At 45.7% G+C, this 7,550-nt stretch overlaps 1 long non-coding RNA gene across 1 annotated transcript; it reads left to right on the plus strand.

Moving 5' to 3' along the window:
• The first annotated feature begins 280 nt into the window (after positions 1–280).
• Positions 281–6,818, plus strand: LOC118498280. Its single transcript, XR_004900803.1, has 4 exons — positions 281–771; positions 2,122–2,190; positions 2,693–2,733; positions 6,740–6,818. It is a non-coding gene; the product is annotated as an uncharacterized LOC118498280 (long non-coding RNA).
• Positions 6,819–7,550: the final 732 nt, after the last annotated feature.

Genomic DNA, 7,550 nt, shown 5'->3' on the forward strand with positions numbered 1-7,550 from the left:
CACCCCCCACGGCCCTGTCTCGCTCACACTCACACACATACAGCTAGACACCACGCAGGGAAAGGGTGTTAACAGTCTCATCACACCCTGCACTCATTAGCCTCGTCGGAAACACTGAGTTCAGTGCAGACTGGAACAGGTATAAGACGAAATTGGAGAGCAGTGGGGAGTTCAGAACACTCACTGGCCCCCTGAGGACCAGTGGAAGCAACTAGAAAAGAGATCTCCTCAGATGTGCCAGCTGTTACAAGTCCTTACTGATCTTAGTAAATTGACAGACTGATCTGAACAGTTCTCAGTAACTCCACAGCAAGAGTTTGCAGGGACGGCCTACTTACGGTATTCAGTTCTCTGCCTGTTCTAAAAGGGAGACTGCTTTAAACATTTTCTAAAACTAGAACAATGAATTATTTGCGGGGAAAACTTTGACTATTGCATTGGAGATTTTGTGGAGCTACTGCTTCCGGTCACAGGGCACCTCGGATGGGCTGAAGCCGTCAGATAAACCTTTTTATCAGCAGTGCATGGAGTCCCCAGGACTACTTTCCATATTCAACAAAACCTCTCTTTGCATAGATGCAGGCATAAAAGCAGGACATTCATTCAGAAACCAGAGTGCCCTCAAAGGTCATCACAGAGGCAGTTAAGTTCTTTGATGCCAGGAAAAATAAAATGCTGCGTGCCTCATGAAATTTCAGAACCTGATTGCAAAAGGATCCTGCAAAGAGGAAATAAAATGTAGCAAGGTGGACTGCTCTACATGATGTGTTTGTAAGTATGCGATTCTCTGACACAGTTGATGAGTGCAATGCTATTAGCCTGGTATAAACGACTAATGGAATTTTACCTCAACGGCGGGGCTGCTAGAAATGTGAGCAGGTTTCTTCTAAGGAAAATAAACTAGAAAACCCAGATGTTGGTCAGGCCGAGCCTTCCTAGAGCTCGAAAGAAAAAAGAAAAAAAAAAAAGAAAAACGAGAAAGCAAATGTATAGGCACATATATAGATGGAGGTGTAAATGGGGCACAGCTTTACAGTGGAGAATGCGTGGTCTTTCATTCTATAAAGTTTGTGTGTGTGTATGTGTGTTCAGATAAGTGTGTGTGTGTGTGTGTGTGTTCAGATAAAGGTAGGAAGTCAGACTTGACGGTTTCGAAAAACATGCTTTGACCAAATACTCGGTTCCATTACTCAATTAATTGTACTGATCTCGGGTTGTAAGGTGTGTGTGGGGCATTGTTAAATCTTGATTTTACAGAATTTCTTCAGTCCTTCATGTCATGCCTAGGCACGACTACATGCAAATCACTTGCTTTTTTGAAAGGCAAGAATTTTTTGTGCTGTGGCAAATGAAACTTCACAAAAACGTAAATTGCTCCAGGTTTTTCTACATTTTATGTGACATGCTACATCACAATATAAAGAAACACACCTAAATACAGATACTGTATATTAAACAGAAAGGATTAATCAGTTGTCTACCAGGACAGTAAAAAATTTTAAATACATGAAAACGCTCAATTTAAGAAAATTCATTTATCTTATCATATTGCTTTGAGAAAGTTTTCATTTCAATGCTAGAGGAAACTTGAATGTATTTTCTGAGATGAGACATAGTCAGCTCAATCCATCACTAATGCATTTATAACCACTCTAGGAATTAGATTCTATAGATGAAATGCATGCTTTCTTTAAAATAATCAGGAGAAACACTGAGAAATAAATCATTATGGAGACCTAAACTGGTTATAAATACACTTAAATTATAAAAGTGCACACTAGTTTTACCAAGATAATGTTGAAAAATAAAAATGATAGGAGAATGAATGCAGAGTGTTAACATTAAATAAATGAAAAATATTTAAATAATAAGCAATGAAAATACAAATTTAAAAGGTATAATTTTTTATAATATCAATCCATAAAATTAATATATTAATTCTATATAAGAAATTCACAAATCAAAAATAGGAATAACCATAATTCAATCCTTACAAAGTGAATAAACTATTTACTTAAGATGTAGGGCGGGGTATTTATAGAAATCTCTGACAAATATGCATTCTCCAGGAAGCACACAATAAAATTTTTGTTTTGTTTTTTTTCATTACTTTATTTTTAGGTCAATGGAATTTTTCCACATCTCATACCATGAACATGAGAAAAAATGATTATTAATGACTGAAGCTTGGTAAGTTTCTCCAATTTAAATCAAGCCTATGTCATATTAGGTCACCCTTTGACAGGGAGCTCTCTTTCTGCCAAAGTAGAGTTGTAGTTTTATGGAATATTTTAGGATAATTTGTTTTTACTAGTAAACGACCACATGTCCTCTAATTCCAAGACTATAATTTAACTAAAGATTATCTTAATTTCAGTTAACTATAAATGAAATAAATTTGAATTTATCAATGGAATATTCTAATCAAATTCTAACCCTGAAGAACTACACTGTAAAAAGAATTTAGAATTTACTCTTTCTGGAATTACCTCAAGTTCTTAAAAGTTCTCGGTTTTAAGTAGCGAAGTATTTCACTCTGCCTTCTGCATTTTGGTACTATTGAAGAGATGCACTACTTCATGATAAATATTGTTGAATGTAGGATTGTATACCTTTCTTTCTAAACCACTAGTTATTTTGAAAATTCTCTGTCCTCGGACTATGAATTACATTTTCTTCATTTTTTTTTCAGATGAAATTCCAAAGCCTACCTCTTCTCTTCTCAAATTAGAGGTATGTGATTTTAATTTCTATTCCTTCATTTGCTTTCCAAAACCAGTTTGAAATAGTTCATTGTTTTCTCTATCCATATTTAGTCTTTTTTTTCTCCACGTGTAAGCCTGGCATATCCCTTTACCGTACTCCGGCAGTGCTCTGGGTGCAAGAGGTAACACACGCAGGGCGGCCAGTGTGCTTGATTGCCAGAAGCCGGGTTAACAGCTGTGAACTGATCTTGCGTCACGTGGAAGGCGTCAGGAGAACACGTGGCTCTGTGGCGCCCGAGCGAAGGGCACATGCGTAGGAGAGCGAGCCCGGGAGTGATCAGAGAGGGAGTCCCAGAAGCCATACAAGACGGGCGGGGCCCCGGGCACCAGGCGGTACATGGAGCAGAGCTCCAGCCTCTAAGAGGCATCCAACAAGGCCCTTTTCTTAGTGGACTAGAAAACCAGACAACTTCGAGAAACAGGACTGCTTTGTGGTCTCTTTATTCCAAGCCTGATACCTCTTGCACATAGTTCTGCCACTAATTTTTTTAAACTGAATCGTTGAAGCTCTTCTGTCACTATATTCTATTGGTAGTCCATAATTTAACAAATCTGTGAACATCTGACCCAGAATACTAGACAACATATAAACTACTTATATATATGGTTGTCAAGTAGCATTTGACTACAACACTTAGGGAATATGTGGTCTAGTAAGAGTAGATAAGTCAAGCACATAAATAATATGAGTTTTGCACATTACACATATTTATATTACACCTCTTTTCCAATGTCACTCTGCCGATGAGCTGCTTGGGCCAGACAACCTCCTTCTGAGCCGGTTGCACAGCCAAGCACAGGGTCCTGCTGGTCCACAGCGAGCTTTGCTGGAACTCAGGACGGTGGCCCTCCCCTGGGTGAAGCCCCACCCACCCGGGGGCCCACGTCTTGGCAAGGGGAGTGTGGGTGAACCCAAGCACCTTCTCTCCTGCAGACCAGGCGTCTCTGTAGAGGGGACGCCCTGTGTAATCGTACGTAAGAGGGCCGGGCTGGCTGGGCTGTCCGCTCCTGCCTTTGCCCTCTAGCATGCCTGAGCTCTTCTGAGCAAACAAGCCCTTCTTGGGGGTTCTGTCCCTCAGCATGATACGTGCACCCCACAGTGGCAGAACCCCTGTAGCCAGCCCAGCTAATTCTAAAGCTCAAACTTCAGTGACTAACGTGAACGACAGAAACACAGGAACACAGTGACAAAAATGAAAATAAGGATGGCAGGGAGGAGGCTGGCAGGTGTAAGAACGAGGAAGCTAAACGGGGAGAGGGTACCAGGGCCGAGCTGAAACTTAGAAAGAGGAAGGAATGCGGTCTTGTGAACTGTGGTTCCTGTCCATACATAAAGCTTAGGAAATGTCTCCTGGGTGACAGAGTTCACAAAGCTGAATGAACAACAGAGTAACTGTTGGAAAGTTCTGCATGTGCTTTTCTAACTCTGACAGTTCCACTTTGGAGAAAAGGAAATTGAGAATCAGCAAGGTTTAATTGCCGTGCCCGAGATCACAAAACTAAGAGCCTGAGCTCAGGCCCATGTGTGCTTGGCTGCAAAGCCCAGAGGTATTTTAATCCATTCCATCACCTCTCAGGGGCTGCAGGGACCCTCTAAACCCTCGTCCATCCAGAAATCACCTTTGCTGTGCTCCTGACCCCAGTGGGTGTTGCACACGAGGCCTGTGTGGCCTTTGCTAAACAACTGCATTCAAGTTACACGAGAAAATACGGTGACTTGGCAAACAGACCTGGATTTTAGTTACAGAAACCACCAATGTGCTCACGTAGCTCTAGCAGATCAGTGTGGAGACAATGAGACATAAAACCCATGGTTACAGGTCGAAGGAGGTAGGGGAGAAGTCGGGGCCCAGGAGAAGACAGGGATGACTAGTTACAGTGTCAGAAAAGACATGAAAAAAGGAAGTTCTTGACCATCCTCTGACTTAGAAGATAAGCAGAGAGCCGTTGGGTAACATGTGACTTGCAGACGGTCACAAAGATGAGGAATCTTAAAAGGTGAACTGCAGCCGCGTAGCTCGGGGCCCAAGCACACACACGATCAGCTGTGGACAGCCAGTCAATGGCAACGGTCTTCTTAGTCCCGGCTGCCGCCCTGTCAATCACCTTCATCATCTGTGTGTTTCTAGCAAAGGACTCTCCTTTCATCCCACTGTTGTTTAAAGACCTCGATGCATTTTACCACCAACAGGACAGAGCCCAGCGTTGAAGGCCATCCAGAACCTCACCACACACGCAAACACATCTTTGAAGTAAACTCTCCCTTTCGCTTAAGCTGGTTTAAACCTGTATTTGCAATCACAAGGGTCCTAATTTTATGCCTTCCTGCAGGTTTATTTAACGACCTTGTCCCTTGGTCCCCCTTGCCGCAGAGGCCCACACAGAAAATGAAGTCCATGTGTCCACAGTGTCCATAAGTCTTATCCCCAACCTGCAGAGAGGCTTAGAGGCTGCACCCAGGACGCCCCCACCCCCTCGGTTACAAGGAAACAGGGACCCTTCCTGTGCGGCCACCTGTCCCGTGCCCTGGCCCCACATTCCATACTCCAGGTCCAGCTTATTTCTCAGGGACCTGACATTCTAAGATTTTCCCTCTCTTCGACGTCTTCGATCTCTGTCCATGACCACCACCTGCCGAGCTCGGGAGTGTCCCCTGCCGCTGCAGACTTTAGGAACAGGGACTCCTGGACTCCTGCAGTCACCTCCAAATGGGTCCCCCTACTTGCACACGCCACTCCCCTCTCCTCACCGCACCAGTTCAGACGTCACCGTGTCTAGTCCACGTTTCCAAACCTCGGACACATCCCCAGCTCCTTAGTATGACACGGGCGGTGTGCACGCCCTGACGTGCCCCCTCTGGCCCCCCCCACCCCGCTCTACTCGCCCCACTTCCTGGCCGCAGCGAACACACAGAACACGACTCCTGGGCCGATGCCAGCGCCGGCCTGTCCCTGAGCTCTCTCCCTGCTGCGCTCTAGACTCCCGTGGGGACTGCGTTCTTGTCATTTCCTCAATAGGACACGACTTACTGCCTCCCTGTTTCGTCTCGAGCCGCCCCCTCCCCTGCACTCAGCGGTTACGTTACTGGGGTGCCTTCTCTCATCACCCCAAGTCTGGTTCGGTTCTCTTGCTGAGTGTGTGTGTGTGCACTCACGGGCCCCTCTGCTTCCTGCAGCACAGCCCCCCTCGCGTGAATTACAACTGCTTCTTACTGAAAACGGGAAGAACTGGCAGCCAGGACTTGCCATTTAACAAGTGTCCGACAGATGTTCCAATACATCAGTAAAGACCGATACTAAAAACTTACTGTTCGTCCTTAATAACTCATGGTATCTAAGTGTGAATATGTGTTCAGCAAAATATTTTTAGCTCTCATTATGGAGTGGGGATTGAATTATTCTTAACAAATGTGTAAGTCATTCTCTCAAAGTTCTGAGTTAAAGATGAGCCTCATTGCCACATAAAGCCTGGCCTGAGTAACTCTACCTGAATGTTAAAGGCAGAGTCACACGGCCCGGAACGGGGTAAACAGGTAGGCGGCACCCTCAGAGAATTCACCGTTAAAAGGCTTGTTGTTCATCTGGCTTTGTACTATTGTGTTTGGCTAATCACAAAGAGGCAAATTCTTCTTTGATACACTGAGCAATCTTTCTAAAAACAAGGATTACTCAAAAAGAGAAATCTTGGGAGTTGACAAGTCATTGTCGGGCCTACACAGAAAGACCTTTTGCAGAGAGAGCTGTATTTTTCAAATGTCGCCCTTGACGAACAGGTCGGCCAGATGGTTCAAAGGCACAACTCCAAGCACCTACACCCCATGAATATGTATGAGGTGAGGTCTCCACCCCCACACTGCCGATTGTACTTCATCGCCTTCAAGTCTTCAGAACTCTGCGTGCTCCTCAGAAATTGACTCTAGCCTCTAATTACTTTAAATCACTACATTACACTAAGTGCATGCTGTGTTTCTTCAGAAAAATGAGCCGGCGGAACCTGCTGGATCTGCAAGGTGTGCAGAGAGGCATCCGAGAGGCGCCCCGCGCAGTAAGTAGCGCCGCGAGGGCCGGCACGGAGCACTCCGCCGCAGGGCAAACGGGAGCCCGCGCGCTCCGGGGGAACCGTCCCCCGGCTTCGCTCAGAAAGTAACATGTGCATCCCACACAGGAGTGCCCCACCCCCGCCGAGAGCAACCCTTTATGACACTGAGGTTTTCGTTTTCGTTATTCATGGTTTACACTTGAGAATTCAGCAAGCTCGGTGGTTTTAGAGAGTCTAGTATAAATAAACATCCTTAGGGTTAGAGTTTAAAAGTTTTATATTGTCTGTCTTCAAACGAGACTCTTTGACCCAAAATCCAGGTCCAAACCCACCATCTGCAAGTGGCAGAAATCGTCACCCCCGGTTGAAGAGGTGAGACAGGCTGGAGGGGGGTGAAACCCAGTGCTCACCAAGCTCCCAGGTCTGTCTGACACTGGGGCCACTTGGGGGGACAGTGACTGGGTCAGAATGGCAAGCGTGATGCCTGAGAAGGGGTAACAAGCCGTTGGGCTGGATCTGCTCAGCTCAGAAAAGCCCTGGGTGGAGGGTCCCTGCTGGGGTGGCTGTGAGTGTCTACCCCAGCCCGCGTGCAGACCTCAGTTCCGACCACGCCTCCCTGCCCATGTCTGAGCTCCCCCTGAAGTAGCCGGATGCCCCAAAACGCTCGCAAGCCACCCCATGTGGGCAGGTGAGCTTCAAAGCTCAGCATGTTCGACCACCAGGTGTGGCTGCCTGCACCAACAGGCG

This window comes from Phyllostomus discolor, chromosome 15 (assembly GCF_004126475.2).
Source record: "Phyllostomus discolor isolate MPI-MPIP mPhyDis1 chromosome 15, mPhyDis1.pri.v3, whole genome shotgun sequence".
NCBI lineage: Eukaryota > Metazoa > Chordata > Mammalia > Chiroptera > Phyllostomidae > Phyllostomus > Phyllostomus discolor.